Genomic DNA, 19,718 nt, shown 5'->3' with positions numbered 1-19,718 from the left:
CTCCCAGGTTGCTTAGATTATAGGTGCGCACCACCATGCCCAGCTAATTTTTAGGTTTTTAGTAGAGACGGAGTTTCACCATATTGGCCAGACTGGTCTCGAAACCCTGACCTCAAGCGATCCGCCCACCTCGGCCTCCCAAAGTGCTGGGATTACAGTCATGAGCCACTGCACTTGACTGTAGTTGGATTTTTACTTCCAGCTATAACAGATCAACTGAAACCCGATTTATCCTTTCATCAAAAACTATGATAAAATGGTACAAAATATATCAGGTAACAGTTTTTAGGCCCTGACCAACAGACCACTCATGCTTATAATACTGAAAAGAAGAGAAACACATGAGGGCAGTGCCATGATATCAAGACGTTTCTACCTGGAGACATTTTTATGCAAATGTTCATGAAGATGAAATCCAATCAGAACTGTGGTTTCACTGAGCAGAGAATACAAATACTGGAGTTGCAGACTGCTAAATTGACAAGAATTTTAAAGACAGTTGTTCTGAAAAGGAAGAATTGTGTGGTATAAGGGAGTCTGAAAGAAGATTCACCACAGGTGTTTAACCAAGGTCTTGTCAACTTATGGTCACACTTTGCAAGATTACCTGCTACAAAACTAAAAGATGAATGGGGCTAGGAAAGATTGTGTAGTATGGTGAAACATTAGATTTATGATCCATCCAGAGTGAAGAAACCTCACTGAGTCCTTGGTGAGATCCCAGAAGGGGCAAGCCTTTAGAGCAAATAAAGCACCTAGAGTAATTACCACAATCTAAGTCCAATATATAAAGCAAAATAGGCCTTCCCTAACAAGGAATAAAATGAAGTTTGACAGAACCAGAAAGATCCAACAGGAATTTCTTTTCAGTGTGTGAGAGGAGGTAGCCAGGCAGATATGAGCAAGGCAGGAGCGCGCCCCTGCCAAGGAATATCAGACGACCATCAGGTGATGGTCAGGAAATTGTTAAACTCTCTCTCTAAACTAATAGTCACAGCTGGTGCCAGGAAAAGGCATGCTCCCAACAAATAGAAAACACCTGAAGCTGGTGATCAGCCGGTTCCTAGAGAGATCTCAGGAGTTGAGTGGGCTCAAGCATGTGGACTGAGAGGCAAAATGGCAGTTTAACTGGTAAATTACCTTCCCCTAGGAACACTTGCCTGGTAAGTGAAAAAATACCTCTAATAAACATGCACACAGCTTCAGTAGACACACTGCTCATGCATCACTGCACGTGAGGACAGCCTGCCCCATGGTAAAATCAAGGGAGCCTAAGACCATGCAATGCCTAGGTTTTCCTCTGCTTTTTCAACTGCATTTGGCTCTTTCCCCAAAACCTGCACTGCCTACCCTCCTGTTTGTTTCTGTATGTAACCCGAAATGGGCTTGCACACTGCTGGACACTACCTCATGGGCACGTGTGCCTTTTCTCTGCTTTCACTTTGCATACCAGGTTACTTCCTTGTCTGCCTTAAACACACATTCACTGTTTGTTATCCGTGCACCTGTGGCACTTGCTGCTTTGCATGGCAGCAAAGAAATGGGCTCCCTTGCAGATGTCTGTTGGCTCATTACCAGGACAGACGCTAATCAGAAGCCCGATTCTGCCAGCTCCTTATGACTTACAATAAGCTTTTCATCTCTGTTACGCTCCAGGGTTGAATTTTCTGATGGGTTTTGAAGCATTTTGTCTGTCTGCATGAGACCTCATTCTGTGGCCCTTTAAGCAACCATCAACTAGTTGTTTTTGTTTTTGTTTTTGTTTTTTTTTTTTTTTTGAATTAGCATCCCTTTGTGAGGAAGAAAATTTGTTCCTTTGCTATTTGTGAACCCTTATCCAAGGCCCTGAGTGTTCCAGAGGTTCGTCCTTTATGTCAAGAGGGCAAATAAACATTGCACTTTCAAATAAAAGGGTTGCCATTTTTTGAGAGCATATGAAGGCTTTCCAAATATTCCCCTCACTTCCTCCCACTTCCTTCTACCGCAGGGAGATTTTCCTGTCTGTTTAAGCATTTGTTCTGCATGTTACCCCAGGAGAAAGAGGAAGCCAAAATAGAAATTTTTCTCTTTTTCTCGAATCACTTCCAAGCCCTTCTCAATATGCATCAAGACCTTCAAGGTCATATTCGAAGGGAGAGAAGTCCAGTTTCTTGTGGCAGTTAGCTGAAAAACAGGCTTCTCATCTACTTAGAGAACATGAGATGTGGTAATCTGAGAAAAGAGGTAATCATTTTGTTGCTAGAATGCTTCAAGCGAGAGTCACTGTAAGTCCTGGAGACAAGGATGTAGGCTGGCCCAAGGCCACAGGACAAGAGACAAAAGTATGCTTTGGACAGAGATGAAGGCTGATCCTAGGCTACAGGCAGAGAATAGATTACTATCAGAACAGAGATGCAGGCAAGGTTGGGGTACCTGGTAGGACCGGTTCATTCTCAAACCCCCAGGATGAATAGGGGGCTCCCTGTTTACTCCACTATCACCTCTTTTTCTCTAGCAGGTAATCTTGATGAGATAGGAGCAAACTTAAGGGTGCCTAATGAGATTGGTTCATTCCAGAACCCTAAGGGTGAATGGGGACACCCTGTTCAGGAAAGAATAACAGGGAAATAAGAGGGGACACCTTCTCTTTTCTTTTTATTTCTCCTCTGTTCTGTCTTCACAGGTGAGCAATCACATCTTCATACCACACAACATACCCCTTTGATGCATCCTCAAAAACTTGGAAAAGTTCAGTTTCCTGAAACTTTTTTTATTTTTATTTTTATTTTTTGAGACAGAGTCTCACTCTGTCACCCAGGCTGGAGTGCAGTGGTGAGATCTCGGCTCACTGCAAGCTCCGCCTCCCAGGTTCATGCCATTCTCCTGCCTCAGCCTCCCAAGTATCTGGGACCACAGGTGCCCGCCACCACGCCCGGCTAATTTTTTGTATTTTTAGTAGAGACGGGGTTTCACTGTGTTAGCCAGGATGGTCTCGATCTCCTGACCTCGTGATTTGCCCGCCTCGGCCTCCCAAAGTGCTGGGATTACAGGCGTGAGCCACTGCGCCCGGCCAGTTTCCTGCAACTTTAAAACAAAAAGCTAGGATTTCTTTGTAATACGGTTTGGCCTAAAAATGAACTGGGAGAAAATTACAAAAGTCAGTCTCAGAACCCAGTGCCCCTATACAGGAAATTCTCAAATTAAGCTCCTCAGTTATTTAACTGAGATAGGGACAAGGAGGGCAGGGCTAAGGAGAAAGAGAAACATAGGGACAAGAGGCAGACTCCCTGACTGGCTGCTTTACAAGATTGCCAGCACCCTCCAGGTTGCCCTGAGAACACTCCTTCAGGTAACAGCCATTAGTATGGGAAGCCAGGCCACTGGAGGACAAACTGTCCCAATGGGATAAATGGCAAAAAGCCCTGCACAGCTTGCCCCCTCTGCTACAAGCACAGAAATTGGAAGTGGTACTGCCCCGAGGGTTGAAGGCCCCTGGGATAGAATCACAACTCCTAATGGCCTTGAGCTGAAGGGACTTCCTGCTTTGGCTTGCTTCTAAATCAAACACTGCCATTAACAGGAGAAAACCAAGGGCAACCCTGGAGGTGGAAAGTAAAATTATACATTTCCCTTTTTAGGTTAAGAGCTGCCTATTCTGTGCTAATCTCCTTCTCTAAGCAGCTTTACTCCAAATCATGTCTGGTGATTGGGGCAAATGTCACCTTCTAACTCAAAAAAAAAAAAAAAAAAAAAAATCACACTCTTTCATACTGCTTAGGGGACCAAATACCATTCTCCTACCAGTCCCTGGTAATGCCTAAATACCCTACAACACTTTGGGATGGGTGTCTGCTTAATATTACTCAACCTCTGAATTCATCTTTCCCTAATATAACCCTATTTCTCCTGGGAAAGTTACTTAAGTCTTTAACCAATAACTTCAAACTGGAGAGTCCTACCTCAGGGGTTTAAAAATAGTTCACACATATTCAGACAAGCCCTAGCGATAAAATCTAACTGAGCAATCTCTTGATGGCAGATAATTTCTGCAGTATGCAGATAACTTATCCTTATCTACTCCCCCTTCACAGTACTCACATAGCAACAAACCATAACTTTCTAAATTAATTCTATAATTACTTTTGTATAATTCAAAGGTAATAAAGGTAAAAAGGTATTTTTGATAAGAAAGGTTACCAAAAAGAGACTTTATACAGAAAAACATCTTACTTGGTAAATTCCTGTCCTAAAATAAGTAAAATAAACAGTTGTTTGAAAAGAGAGATGTTTAAGACAAGTCAGAATGTTCAAGCATACAACAGAACATCTACATTGTGAAAATATTAATGAAAGGGAATTTATTAAAAAGTGTTGTACAATTTTGATTCCAAGTCAAAAGCCGAACAGTGCACTTGGTTCTCTCATGTCACCTGCTTGGGCCTCTTCAAAGTGAACTTTACTTCCTTTTGTCCTTACTGTAAAAGTTTGTAATAAATTTTCCCTCATTCTTTAAAACTTGCCTTGGGCTCTGACTCTGCCTTATGTCCCTCAGAGGAATTATTTTCTTTGAGGAGGCAAGAATCAAGTGCTGCAGAGGCTTATGGATTTGCCACTACTTACAAATGTACATAAAATATTCTGGGCCATAAAGTAAGTCTCAATGACTTTGAAATTATTAAAATCTTACAGAATGTGGTCTCTGACCAAAACTGAATTAAACTGGAAATCAATAAAGATATATAAAAAATCACTACATATATGAAAATTCAACAACACATTAATTAACCCATTGATCAAAGGGCAAATTAGAAAATATTTGAAGCCAAACAAATATAATTGTAGAGTCAAACAAAACAGTAACTTAAAAGAAATTTACAGCTTCAAACGTTTGTTATAAAAAGTACAAAAATTTAAAATAAGTGATTTGTTTTTACGTATTTAACTTATTTTCTATCCTAAAGTAAGTAAAATAAACAGTTGTTTGAAAAGAAAGATGTTTAGGACAAGTCAGAAAGTCCAAGCCTATCATAGATGGTCTATATCATGAACATATTCATAAAAGGGAATTTACTAAAAAATGTTGTATGATTTTGACCCCACGTCAAAGACCAAACGTAAGGAGATGACAAAATAAGGTCAAATTAGACACAAACAATGTATATAGAAGTAAATGATAAAGATGAGAGATGAACTCAATAAAATAGAAAATGAATAATAGAGAAAATTAAAGTAGTCTAAGTCAGTCATTTGAAAAGATTAATAAAATTGCTAAAAATTTAATATTAATCAAAAGAAAGGAGAAAATATATTTTGAATTTCAGGAATGAATGAAGTGATATCATTGCAGATTTCATATGTATTATAAATAAAAAGAAAATATTTAAGCAACTTTATGCCAGTAAATTAGATTCAACTTATACAAGAAATATAAATATAAGTTATCGACCATCTAAATTTATAATAGGAACTTCACAAAAGCATGCATTTCAATAACCAAATGCATGTGAAGAGGGGCTCAATATCAGATATATGCAAATTAAACCAGGTGATACCACTTTACTGTCTCTAGAATTACTATGATTAAAGAGATTATCAACATAAAATGTTGGTGACCATATGGAACAACTGTAAATTTCAGATATTTCTGATGGGTGTGTAATATGGTACAACCACTTTGAAAAATAGTAGTTTCTTGTAAGTTAGATAAATATCAATGGTCTAGCAATTCCTCTCCTAGGACTTTACCCAAAGCTAACAGAAACATAGGTTCGAAAGATACTTGTTCAAAACTGTAGCAACTATTTATTCACCTCTATTTATAAGTGACAAAATCTATACATTTTAATGGGAAATTGGGTAAATAAACTTTTTAAATTTAGAATGATATACCAGTTAGCAATAATAAAGGAAGTACTACTGATTTTGAAACGGCCTCTGCAAATTTATGACAGTAAAAGAAATATGACATAGTTGACTCCATCTTGAGGCCAACCTCCAAGATATCCTTGTTCATTACTGGGCATAGGCTGAGCTAAATTTTAGATAATTTAGTTTATAGTTTAACCTGAAACAAAGGATGATAATAGCCCTTCCCAAATTTCATTGTAAATTTCATTAAAATTTCATTGTAAAACTAATGAAAGGCCACAAGGTTAGGGTTATGAGAGGGATCTGAATTCTGATAAAATGTAGGCTTTGTTAAATGATAACCAGCCATTGTTCCAGAAGTCATGAGATTTGTAACTTCCCCCGTTAATGCTGTAGATAACACTATTGTAGAACCTAAGATTGGCATTTTCAGATATCTTTTCAGACTTTTGCATTTTTGACCACTGGCTGATTCCACAGACCCAGGACTGACTCAGGTGGCTCAGTGGCCCACCTAGAGTCTGAGGCAGCACACAAGGACTGTTTTTTACACCCCTATAATTTCATCCTCAACCAATCAACATTCCCTATTCCCTAGTCACATGCCCAACAAACTGTCCTTTAAAAACCCTAACCTCAGAGTCTTTAGAGACATTGATTTGAGAAGTAAATCTGTCTTCCCCGTGACCAGCCTTATGTCAAGTAAACTCTTTTGTTACTACAATGTCATGATCTCAGTGAATTAATTATTTCTGTGCAGTGGGCAGGGAAGGAATCATCAGGCAATTACAATTTTGCAAACAACATAGATGGATCTCTAAAACATCATGCTCAGTGAAAGAAGTCAGACACAAAAAATTTTACTCATGTGAAATTTAAGAACTGACTAATTTATGTTGAGACAATGCATAACATTTGTTACTTACAGGAGGAATGCTTATAGAAGAGACAAGAGGGGTAAAGGGAATTTTCTGAAAAAGTGAAAATAATCTCTGTCTTTTTGGGAGTTGGGTTTGAGAATGGAAATCTCTGTTAAAACTTGTCAAATTTTTCACTTAATATCCCTGCATTCCATTCTGTAAAATTTACCTCATTTAAAAATATATACACACCTATGTATTTATACATATGGCAAAAATTAAGAAAAAAGATATTTACATACACAAATATTTGATAATTTTCAATTACTCAATTTTCAAATGGTGAAAATGACACCCAGGAGATATGATTTCTAGCCCAGATTTTGATCATTATTAGAAAAAAATTTTACATGTCTATATACTTGTAAGTATCCTATACATATATTTTTATGCACAGGAACACACATGCTTACAGTCACCAACTTGCAACAGTTTGACTTACCATTTTTCAGTTTTTTGCTGGTACAAAGATGATATGCATTCAGTAGAAACTATACCTTAAATTTCAAATTTTGATCTTTTCCTAGGCTAGTGGTACTCTATTCTCTTGGAGAGTACTCTCTAAAATAATGATTAAAAGTGTAGTGTAATAAGTGAATTAACCAGTGTCACAGTAGTTTTAGTATTATCATCAAATAGTGTGTACTGTACATCATTGTATGTGCTATGTTTTTATGTGATTGGCGTACAGAAAGTTTGTTTACACCAGCATCACTATAAACATGTGAGTAATGTATTTTGTGATAAAACATTAAGACAGCTGTGATTTCACTAAGTGTCAAGGATTTTTGAGATCCATTATAATTTCATGAGCCCATAGTCATATATTTGGTCTATTGTTTACCAAAACATCATTTTGTGGCACATGACTATATTTTTTTTTTTTTGCTTAATCTTTCTAAAAATCTAATATAATTTGTTTCTGAGATATGCATGCAACAAACGAGTTAGATTGTGTTTTTTTTTAAGAAAGTAAACCTTAAAAAGAAAATACTAAAATATTTTTGCTCTGTTCATATTTCTATAGTAAATATATAGTAGGACATTAAGCTCTTAGCACTATACGTTCCCATAGTGATATGTAAAATGAAATATATATACACATACACCTATACATGCATATATATTTCAGCTATAGTTAAGAAAAAACAAGTAATGAAATTTAGATAACCTAACTTCTGTATGTGGTTTTAAAATACACACACACACACACAGTAGGGAGAATAATTTATTTAAAAAAATACAATTAAAAATAAATAAATCCATGTAAAATTTGAAACCACTTTGATATAGTAAAGTATAGGTAAAATTAATGAGATTCGTTTCTGCCAAATACTATGCAACAAGAAAAAATACTATAAGAAGATGAGACATTTTAAAGAATTATTTAGGTATAATAGGCATAAGTGGTAGAACTGATGGCAAAACAGGATAGAGGTTTTTTCCTCTACTCTGGAAAGTACTGGAAAACATATATATGTTATAAATGAATAGTTCATATATAATTTTTAATATACATACTGTCAGGGTTCTCCAGATGAATAGAACAAATAGGATATAGGTAAACATGAAAGAGAGTTTATTACGGAGAACTGACTCACACAATCACAAGGTAAAGTCCCACGATAGGCCATCTGCAAGTTGAGGAGCAAGGATGCCAGTAGTGGGTCAGTCCCAGTCCCAAGACCTCAAAAGTAGGGAAGCCGACAGTGCAGCCTACAGTCTGTGTCCAAAGGCCCGAGAGCCCCTAGAAAACCACCAGTGTAAGTCCAAGAGTCCAAAATCTGAAGAATTTGGAATGTGATGTTCCAGGGTGGGAAGCACCCAGCACGGGAGAAAGATGAAGGTTGGAAGACTCAGCAAGTTCTTCCACCTTCCTCTGCCTGCTTTATTCTGGCTGCCCTGGCAACTGATTAGATGGTGCCCACCCAGATTGAAGGCGGGTATGTCTCTCCCAGTCCACTCACTCCAATGTTAATCTTCTTTGGCAACACCCTCACAGACACATCCAGAAACAATACTTTGCATCCTCAATCCAATAGGCTCAACACTCAGTGTTAACCATCACAGATCCAGCCCTTGTCAACTTGAACCCATACACATCTCCTGAAATCATACATAATCTTCAAATAAAGAAGTAATAAAGTCATTTCTTCTAGCATGGTACAGCTGTCCTTCATACAACTGGAAGCACACTAATCTTTAACTTAAATGATATTACATAAAGTTAACAATACTTAAATGCTGACATGAAGTTAATAAATCTTATGTCACATAATAAAGGAAAAAGATATGAAATAAAATGAAGATATTTTCTTAGTGCAAGAGTATACATGAGCAAACATATTCTTAACAAAATAAGAAGAAATATTCTTGACAATTACAGTTCTCATTTCTGCAACTGGTCACATGGTCATAGCTAGTATTGATGACTACCTTCTTTTACTATCCATTCTGTATTCCCTTTGTCTTCAGCAACTGCCTCAATGGGTAATGGTTTTTCACTTGGTAGAGTGACCCAAACCTCCATTTCCTAAGGGTATGAGCGATTTGTAGTCCTGCTTGGATTGGGTTATTGTAGTTTCCCATTGACCTTAATTACAGGGGCATGGTAATAGTAAGAGACACCCTAAGGGATTTCCTATATTCCAGACATACTCTTTCTTACCTCCATTGTGGAGTAGTAGACTGATTTCTTCTTGATAGTCCAGGTCAGTCACCCCAGCAAACACTGTTACTCTCTTCTTAGCCTATTGTCTTAGAGGTAGGAGGAGCAAAAAGTAACCAAGTGACAATCTTAACTTCCAGTTTAATGAAACCATTTTTGTGTCTCCTGGTGACAGCATTCCTCCTTTAGGAACTAAGACCTGTAGGCCAGAAGAACATAATGTCACTGGAAGAGAAAGCAAGAATTTTGCTAGTGGGTCACTGGGGGTGATGGTAAGTGGTGCCACTTCAACTTCCACCCCTTGATTCCAGGGCCCATGAGTCCTGGATATGGGAGAAACAGAACCATGTATTATGTGCTGATTCAGAGCATATACAGATTCCTGGAGAACTTTGCCCTAGCCCTACAAAATATTGTCACCTAGTGGACATTGTAATTGCGACTTCAAAAGGCTATTCCATTGTTCTGTCAATCCAGCTGCTTCAGGATGATGGGGAACATGGTAAGATCAGTGAATTCCATGAGCATGAGCCCACTACCGCACTTCTTCAGCTGTAGAGTGAGTGCCTTGGTTATAGGCAATGCTGCGTGGAATACCATGATAGCAGATAAGGCATTCCATGAATGCATGGATGGTCTTCTTGTCAGAAACAGTGTGTTCAGGATAGGCAAACCCATACCCAGAGTAACTGCCTATTCCAATGATGACACACTACTGCCCTTTCCATGATACAAAGGTCCAATATAATGAACTTGCCATGATAGGCCATCTGAAAGTTATGGAGCAAGGAAGCCAGTAGTGAGTCAGTTTGAGTCCCAAGGCCTCAAAAGTAGGGGAGCCGACAGTGCTGCCTACAGTCTGTTGCCAAAAACCCGAGAGCCCCTGGCAAACCACTAGTGTAAGTTCAAGAGTTTAAAAACTGAAGAACTTGGAGTCTAGTGTTCCGGGGCAGGAAGCATCCAGCACGGGAGAAAGATGAAGGCTGGAAGACTCAGCAAGTTCTTCTTCCACCTTCTTCTACCTGCTCTGTTTTAGCAACTCTGGTAGCTGATCAGATGGTGTTCACCCAGATTGAGGGTGGGTCTGCATCTCCCAGTCCACTGACTCCAGTTTTAATCTCCTTTGACAACACCCTCCCAGACACATCAAGAAACAACAGTTTGAAATCCAATCAAGTTGGATTGAATTCAATCCAATCAAGTTGACATTCAATATTAACCACCATACATATAAACTATATTTTATACAGGGATATCCAATCTTTTGGTTTCCCTCTGCCATATTGAAAGAAGGATTGTCTTGGGCCACACATAAAATACAATAACACTAATGATGTTATTAACACTAATGAGCTAAAAATAAATAAATAAAAAGCATAAATATTGTAATGTTTTCAGAAAGTTTAAGAGTTTGTGTTGGGCCACAATTTACACACATAAATTCACCTAAGTTGTTCTCCAACTTATCTTTAAAAAGTACAGATTTCCATTTTAAAGTAAATGGACTGGCAACCTTAAGTATTTGTGTTTGTGATTCATATTGTAAAAGATATCTATTTGCCACTACGGTATAATTTTAAAATATATTTTAATTGGAGTATTTTAACCATAGCATATTTACCATAAAATATATTTAAAATATATTTTCACTGGAGTATATTAACTATAGTATATTTAACTGACCAGATATGATCAATATGCTAGTATCAGTTAAATCTGAGTTGAGTTTTAGTGTTTTTTTTTTTTTTTTTTTTTTTTTTAATATGGGTGTCTATGTTTGCTTTTGTTTTTATAATGAGCATGAATCGTTCATCTTGAGAGTGTTGGGAAACTGTTATTAAAAATAATTTTTCCCCAACCCCAAACACCTTTCCACAAATGTAGTAGAGAAAGAAAACAGTTTTATTGTTGAGTAAGCATTCAAGCAGGATATAGTGTGCATCACAAGCCATCTCCTAAGAAATTCTCTTAATTTTCACTCTTTTATATGACCAGACAGTTACAACATCACCATATATATATATATATACATATTTGTTTGTTTGTTTGTTTGAAACGGAGTCTCCCTCTGTCGCCCAGGCTGGAGTGCAGTGGCACGATCTCGGCTCACTGCAAGCTCCGCCTCCTGGGTTCACGCCATTCTCCCGCCTCAGCCTCCCCAGCAACTGGGACTACAGGCGCACGCCGCCACGTCTAGCTAATTTTTTGTATTTTTGGTAGAGACGGGTTTTCACCGTGTTAGCCAGGACAGTCTCCATCTCCTGACCTTGTAATCCACCTGTCTCGGCCCCCAAAGTGCTGGGATTACAGGCGTGAGCCACCGCTCTTGGCCCATAGATATTCTTAAGGTGAACAAAAACTGGTTCTCAAGTGGAGAACTTGACAGCACCGTTTGTCACACATAATTTATTCTAGATTCACCTGGTAATTAAAGTGACCATTTGTGCTAGCTGATTGGCTTTATCCAGAGGAAAAACAAACTTCTGATATCTTTATGAGGAGGTAGTTGTGCAACTTGGATGAAGGGGTGCACTGAAGTTAAACTCTGACCTTTCCACAGAGACTAGGCCTAGAGGCCCTATCTCCCTTGTTTACATACTGAATGAATGGTTCCTGAATCTTCAAGAAAGGCATTCTTAAATCACAAAAGGGCTGTCTAGTTTTCAAACAAACAAACAAAAAATATGTACATATTTTAAAGAGAGGAGAAAGTACTTATAATTTTCTTAAAGTAAATGCTGGAAGATAAGAGGAGAGAAGTCTCTTCTCTTATTTTCAATAGAGACAAGTAAGCCTCTTATGTTAAGTTTAATTTGTCCCTAAAAGAGGTAAAACACAATAACTTTTAAGCTTCAATAAAATATATTTTGTCATTTGTTAAACACCTGTATGCCAATGAATACCTTTGTTTAAAAAAAAGGAGCTTACAGTTTCATAGTAAAGCGTGGGTGGGTGGGTAGGAGACATTGCACAAATAATAGTAATACATCCTCAAATGCACTACATATATGAAAGTGAGAGTCAGGGCATAAAAGATAGATTATTTCTGCTTAACTTTTAAGAGGCAAGGTCAAGGTAATCTTACCGAGGACTTTTTGGGGGTAATATATAAACTGAGCCCTAAAAATGTCCAGGATTTGTCATTTGGACATGGAAGAGAATTTTTTTCCTTCAGGTAAGGGGCAGGTGCAAAGTCACTAAATCAAGGCTCAGTATGATGTGATTTTAACAACGCCAGTGTACAAAAGATAGAACAGGAAATTGATTAGTAAGGCCCAAATCAGAAAGTGCTTTACATAAAAATGCTATTAATTTGATGCACAGTTATTTAGAAAACAGGAATCTATTGAATGTTTTAAAGCAGGGTAGCGACATGAATAGATTTTCATTTTGAATAACTGTTAATGTAAGGAATCTCTTCTGAGAAAAATACAATCCCAAGGTTTGCATTTTATCTTTTCTTAACTACTCAGACGAGGAAGTCAACTTCCCTGCTAGGTCCTACAGGCTCTCCAACTTGTCTTTAAAAAACCAAAAATTCCCATATTAAAGTAAATCGACCAGCAACCTTAAATATTTGTGTTTGTGACTCATGTTATAAAATACATATACTCTGCACTATGGTATATTTTTAAAATATATTTTAGTTGGAACTTTTATTTTTGAGATTACTAAGATCAATTGAGGTGTTTTATTCAGACTATAGCCATCTACATTTCTGGCTTTCTTTGTCATCCTTTGTCAACCTGAAATAACAGAAAGGATCAGAATCCAGTTTTAAAAAGTTTATTCAACTGAAAAACTGTGAATAGCTATCTGATAAATATGAACTCAAGGGAAATGGTGTCAGTACTCCGAAGTTAAAAGTTAAGGTCTTGCTTATGTAGGCGGAAAACAAAACAACTTAGTAGGATTGTAACCTTTTCTATACAAGGTTTATGAGTTACAATAATTTTATGAGTTACAATAATTTATGAGTTTACAATAATTTAATTTGAGTTCATGAGTTACAATAATTTAATTAGTGACAGATTGTTTTCTTTTTCATACAGATGATTTTCTTTTGTTGACAGTTTGTTTTAATTTCCTTTCCAACTTAAAAGAGTGTACTTAGCATTCCATTTTCGACAATATGAGAATGTTAAGAGGAAAGTTAATCTATAATGAAGATTAACACGAAGAGAAAAGGGGTCTCCACTGGTGCTCTTTAGTTATTTACAACATTTTACAAAACAATGTAAGTAAGGAAGAAGGTGAATCTAGTCAGAGAAACAAAGCTTTTAGCTACCTAGATTAGAGCTGCTGTCACGTGACTCAGTTCTCATAATCACATTCCCTTGAAACTCAAAATATTTTATAGTTTCAACAACTTAGATTTTGAATTACTTATTTTCACACCTTCCAAATATAGTCTGACTTCTCAAGGGCTTCTTATTATGAGGTTTCTTGACTTTCCCTCCTGTATTACTTACCTTGATTTTATTCTGCCTGCTATCCTTATTTGTACCACAGAAGCTGATCTTTAGTAATGTTTAATCCAAAATATATTTGTATTCATCACTGTTCTTCATGTCTTAACAGTAGTTGGGCAAGTTAACCTTTATTTGTTTGAGACACATTTTTGCCATTGATATTTATAATACTATTGTCCAACATTTTAGTCTCTATTTTTCATTCTCTACTGGTGGCCTATTTCTCTGCCTTTTTGTAAAATGGAAGTATTACTCAGTGTTTTGTTTTGATTTGTTTTTCCTTTTTGCTTTCTATCATATAACTTCTATCTGAACCATGTCCTGCATTCTAATGCCTACCATCTACATGCTATTGATTCAAATTGCTACACTGAGAAGCTTTACTCAACTGTTTTTTTTTTTACTCAAGTGTTTTTTGAATATCCCAAACTCTACCCACCAGAACCTCTCTAAAATTGTCCTCCACTTGTATATTCCATATCTCAAACCAGAAACCTGAAGATATTTCATTGCATTTTTTTTGTCACAGTCAAAACAAATAAATAAATAAAATTTTTAAAAAACTAATTCCTATAGTCTAACTTTGTGAACACTTAAAAGGCTGCTGCTTTCTCTTCATTTTACTGTCACAAGCCAAGTTCAAAATATCATCTTGGCTATACCAAAAAAACCTCAAAAATTGTCTTCCTATCTGCCATGCCTACTGTATACACAGACATTTCCAAATAAACTGAAATTATGCTTCTAAAATTAAAGTCATTATTTTTAAAGACAATTTTATTTAGTTTGATTTTAAGACATTCTAATTATTTTCGGGTCCGTACTTATATTGCTTTCTATGCTTGGTACACTCATTTTCCCCTATTTTCACCACCACTTCTGTTCTTTGTTTGGGGGGGTAATTCTGAGTAGTTATTCACTAAAAATATATACAGTAGGTTGAGCCTGGTGTGCTCATGCCTGTAATCCCAGTAGTTTGGGTGGCCAAAGTGGGAGGATCATTGGAGTCCAGGAGTTCAAGGCCAGCCTGGGCAACACAGCAAGACTCCATCTCTACAAAATAAAAATATTAGAAAAAAAGATTAGAAAAAAAAAAAAAAACGTATATATGGTTTCATGCCCAGTGTTTCTCTAATCTTCTAGGACTTTACATAAGCTACTGAAACACCCTTCATTTACTACAACTACTCTTATACTGCTTAGTAGCTAGCTATATTTTGTGATACTTACTAGAAGTCAAATGAGTGCAGGAAATACACCTATCACTTATCTACCTCAGCCATATATTACTTCCCTAGTGCATACTAGTGTCTGCCTGGCAGAACCTGAAAAGCATTTCTGATTCATAGTAAATATTCAAGATAGTAAATGGTTAAAAGGGAGTATCAGGTTTTGTTCTTTAGTTACAGTTCTATAGGGAAATTCATGAGCTTTGGTACATGATAGTTCACCAGCCTATCACTGAGAAGTGTAACATAGGGAAAAAATGACATTGAAGTATGTACTCAGGAGGATAGACTTTGATGGACAGAAGAGAGGTGGCTAGAGGAAAGTGAAAACTGTTTAAAGAAAGGGGAGTTTGCCATATGTTCAAGATCATGACATTACATGCATACTTTTGAAAGATAATATGCTTTTTAGATGCCCATTTTCGACCTCTGCTTCACACATTCGTCTCAGATATTTCTCCCTGTTTATTTTGCGCTGTCTCAGATTAACATAACATCTTTTAAAATAGGCCATGATGGACAAAACTGCTGAAAAGGTTTGGGTACTTAATAGTAACCTTCTGAAGTAGGATGATTTAAAAAAAATTAATCTCTATTTTATGGATGAGCAAAGTGAACTTCAGAGGTTAAAACACAGGTCACATAGTTAGTAGGAATAAAACTTCTGACTTGAAACCAATTGTGCACTTTACTGCCACCAACTTCGAATCTTTAGTTTTCAAAAGCAAGCATTATCTTACTATCTTTCCTAGTCTACAATTAAATTTCATCTTAAAACTGAGACTTTTAAGACCATGTGAACCTATCACATATTCATTTATTTTTAGCTGCTGTATTTTAAATATCAATTTTGTTTAATTAGAATTGGAGTGTGTATGTTTTATTATTTTTTAAAGCTGATTTTATTTCTAATTTGAAGGTCATTTGTAGACTATCTTATATAATTATATCTTATATAATTATCTCAAAAATGTATTAATGAGGAACTGATACTATATTGGGATATAAAATTTAGGAAGTGTGTCTAATGAATGAAGAGGAAAATTTAAAAATTCTAAGTGCCTAAGACTTACAATAAGTATGACATTACATAACAACAGGAAAAATATTTCTGCTTTATACTAATATTCCCATTAAATTAAGTATTTAAAATGTAAAAATTGGAAGTCAAAAAAGTACAAAAGAAAACATGAAGCTATGTGCTTATATAAATTTACATGTAGTTATGTTCTGTATGAATAGTATATTGTTTCTAGATAGGAAGACTCTTTTCTGCCCAGAAACCATAAATTGAAGCACAAAACCTAATATTTTCTCTGAGGCAAAATTATATTTTATAAATAAAGCTGAAACTAAAGTAAAAACATGAGGAATATTCAGGGTATTTGTAAAATTTACCAAAGTTAAAGGACTGCGATATTATAAAAATAACAACAAACTACTTAAAAACATAGACAGGATATGGTTCTACAATGTAGAGAAAAGTAAATTCAAGGAGTTCTCGGATAGAAAGATGCAGAATATAATTTATAAACTAAAGTAAAAACGTGAGGAATATTCAGGGTATTTGTAAATGTACGCTTTGTAAGCTTTCACAAACTATTCTGTGTGAAAGAACATTAAGTATGTCAATGCTTGTAATGACAAATGATTGAATTTAATGTTAATATAAATATATTATTAAATAATAAAGTATTACATAAATTATAGAACTTTAATATTTAGTAACTGTTCAACTAATTAGAAGGATGAGACTTCTCTTTCTCTTTCTTCCTCCATAATTATATGGAAAGAATATCAAATATATATGATTAAGTATGTTAAAAGAAAAACTTTAGATAGATTAAACTTAACAGAGTTTATTTGAGCAAAGAACCATTCATGAATTGGGTGGCATTCAGAACAAGAAGAGGTTCAGAGAGCTTGGCAGAGCAGTATGAGCAGCAAGCCTGTATAGGCCAAACACAGAAGCAAAGTAGAGAAATTATCTGATTGGCCACAACTAGGCACTCGCTTTATTTAGTCATGGTGTCACGAGGCATATGTCTTATTGTGCATGGCGTGATGAGTTTGCTGCCTGTGATTGAAAGCTCTGAGGGCTTTAATGATGATTACTCTGCAAGCCAACAGGATTATCTGGTTCATGTCCTTATCTGTCTTCAGTTGATGTTGTGATATCTTACTCTACTGAGTTGTTCCTCAGCTGTGCCAGAGAAAGTGATGGACAATCTTTGCGAGCAAAGAGGACCACTCTATTTGACCCATTCACTTACTTCTTGCCTGTTCTACCACTGGTGTGCTGTAGAAAGAGGGGTGCAGTCAATTACAAGTCATCACATACAGCTTCTTAATATGTTAAATAGAAGACTTGTTTAAAAAAAAAAAACTTGTTTTATATTTGTGCTACAAAATCCTGAATAGTTAATTTATCATTATTAGAAAATAAATTATGGGTTCTTCATATTTTTCTTAATATTCTGAATAAGACTCGTGTTTGTGATCATCATGAAGGGAGCACAGTAACAGCCTGTCATAGAGTAAATGGCAACCAGTATTCACAGGTGGCATGAGGGATAATGCAGAGGCCTAAGTAATGATGTAACAGCATTGAATAAATGATACGAGGAAACTGCAGATGCAAGATGTTCTGCATTACTTTAATGGAAAAAGACTTTAAAGAGCCATGTATTGTATGTAATAACAGTGCTACATTTTCTCTAAGTGTAAGATAGTAAATTAGCCAATATTGACCATTTGACAATAGGCATCACTAAATTAGATAATAATTAAACATTTTTAATAATTATTTTAAATCTTCAAAGATAAATCACTATTACCTGATGTAAACCTATAAATTTTGAAATATTTAAAAATACATTTAATAAAAAAATATGTCGCTGTGGCTCCACATATTCTAGTGGTGGCCGTGGCAGGGGAGCCAGATATGTAGAGTAAAAGTAGAAAGTAAATTTTTAACTCTACATCTTTTATACATTTTTTTCTCCCATGGATATGTATTTGTTATCCAAACATTAAATAAACATATAATTATTGTGAAAAAAATCATTGAAAATAGTTTGGCTATATATTAATAATAATACTACAAACATTTTTATTTTAAAGGTCATCTTGATTTTAGACGTGAAAAACGTTTTAAAACTGTTGGCATTGATAATTTTCTGAAAAACGTTATGAAAGCTGATCCACAAAAAAGAGAATAATATGTCAGCAAACATAATAAATTGGAGCATTGACAATAAATTTCAACACATTTGTATATCCCACAGAAAAGGTGTCAAGACTTAGGGTTTGCACAGTTAATTTGGTCAATCATTAGGTAAACCTATAACTACTTTTATATTCAAAATATTTTAGACAGTAGACAACATTGGCCCACTCAAATTTTAAAGCTAGTGTGATTTGACATCAAAAAAGACAGAAAATTTTGTTATCTCATTTGTGGAAATAGAGACACCTGTCGTAAATACATTGTAAATAGAAAGCAGACAAACAAAGAGTATAATTGCACATTTAATATTAATAATAATACACCAGGACTATTAGTCTGTTCTCACCCTTCTATAAAGAACTAGCAACAACTGGGTAATTTATGAAGAAAAGATGTTTAATTGACTCACAGTTCTGCATGGATGGGGAGGCCTCACGAAACTTATAACGATGGAGGAAGGCAAAGGGCAAGCAAGGCATGTATTCTCATGGCAATGAGGGGGGGGGGGGGGAAGTGCCGCATTTTAAAGCCATCAGATCTCATAAAAAGTCACTCACTATCAAGAGCATAGCATGCGGAAAACCTGTAATCCAATCACCTCCCACCAGGTCCCTCTTCTGCCACGTGGGGATTTCAATTTAACATGAGATTTGGGTGGGAACACAGAGCCAACCCATATCAACTTTGTTAATTCCCAGGATTTAAGAATATTCTATGTTAACATGAAAAGAAGAAAAAAAGACATTTCAGTGATGCAAAAACAATTCAATAATTGGACATCTTATTTAATACAGAAAGTAGGCTGTATAATGAATTTAGACATACTCTAGCATATGCAAGTAATAAGCAATTTTTGTTCTTGCTCTATAATGTCAAACATTTAGAATTTGTCTACAGACTTAAAACAGTGACATTATTTCATGGTAATATTTATCTTTAACCTTATGTATAGCCATATGCATATATAAATTATATAAAGATATATAAATATATATAACAGATTAGAGAGATATAAATATATAAAAAGTAACCATCCTAAATATACAATTTTAACTTTTTGATTGATTTTAATATTAATTTTTCTAAAGTCTTAACATCTTTCTGCTGGTCATGGTTATAAAATTCAAACTTTTATTTTAACATTTATTCTAGGAAATCTATATATTCCAGTGCAATGTTAACCCTTGCACATCATGATATTTTAGAGAAATATAGAAAATTGCTTTTTTCTTTTTTTTTTCTTTTGCTCATTCTGCTCACTCTGAACCCCAGGCTGGAGTGCAGTGTTGCGAGCATGACTTGCTGCAACCTTGACCTCCTGACCTCCCAGGATCAAGCGATGCTTCTACCTCA

The 19,718-nt window shown here is 35.7% G+C and overlaps 1 long non-coding RNA gene across 1 annotated transcript in view; it reads right to left on the bottom strand.

Annotated features, from left to right (window-relative positions):
- LOC123571703 (uncharacterized) overlaps nucleotides 1-19,718 on the bottom strand; it is a 50,996-nt gene that overhangs the window by 14,939 nt on the left and 16,339 nt on the right. Inside the window, exon 2 of the long non-coding RNA XR_006695922.2 lies at nucleotides 9,436-9,634. This is a non-coding gene — a long non-coding RNA (uncharacterized lncRNA). The remainder of the gene's footprint in view (nucleotides 1-9,435; nucleotides 9,635-19,718) is intronic.

This window comes from Macaca fascicularis, chromosome 2, assembly GCF_037993035.2.
Source record: "Macaca fascicularis isolate 582-1 chromosome 2, T2T-MFA8v1.1".
Classification (NCBI taxonomy): domain Eukaryota; kingdom Metazoa; phylum Chordata; class Mammalia; order Primates; family Cercopithecidae; genus Macaca; species Macaca fascicularis.
Note: the sequence above shows the minus strand (reverse complement) of the source record. Positions and strands in the feature narration are given on the sequence as shown.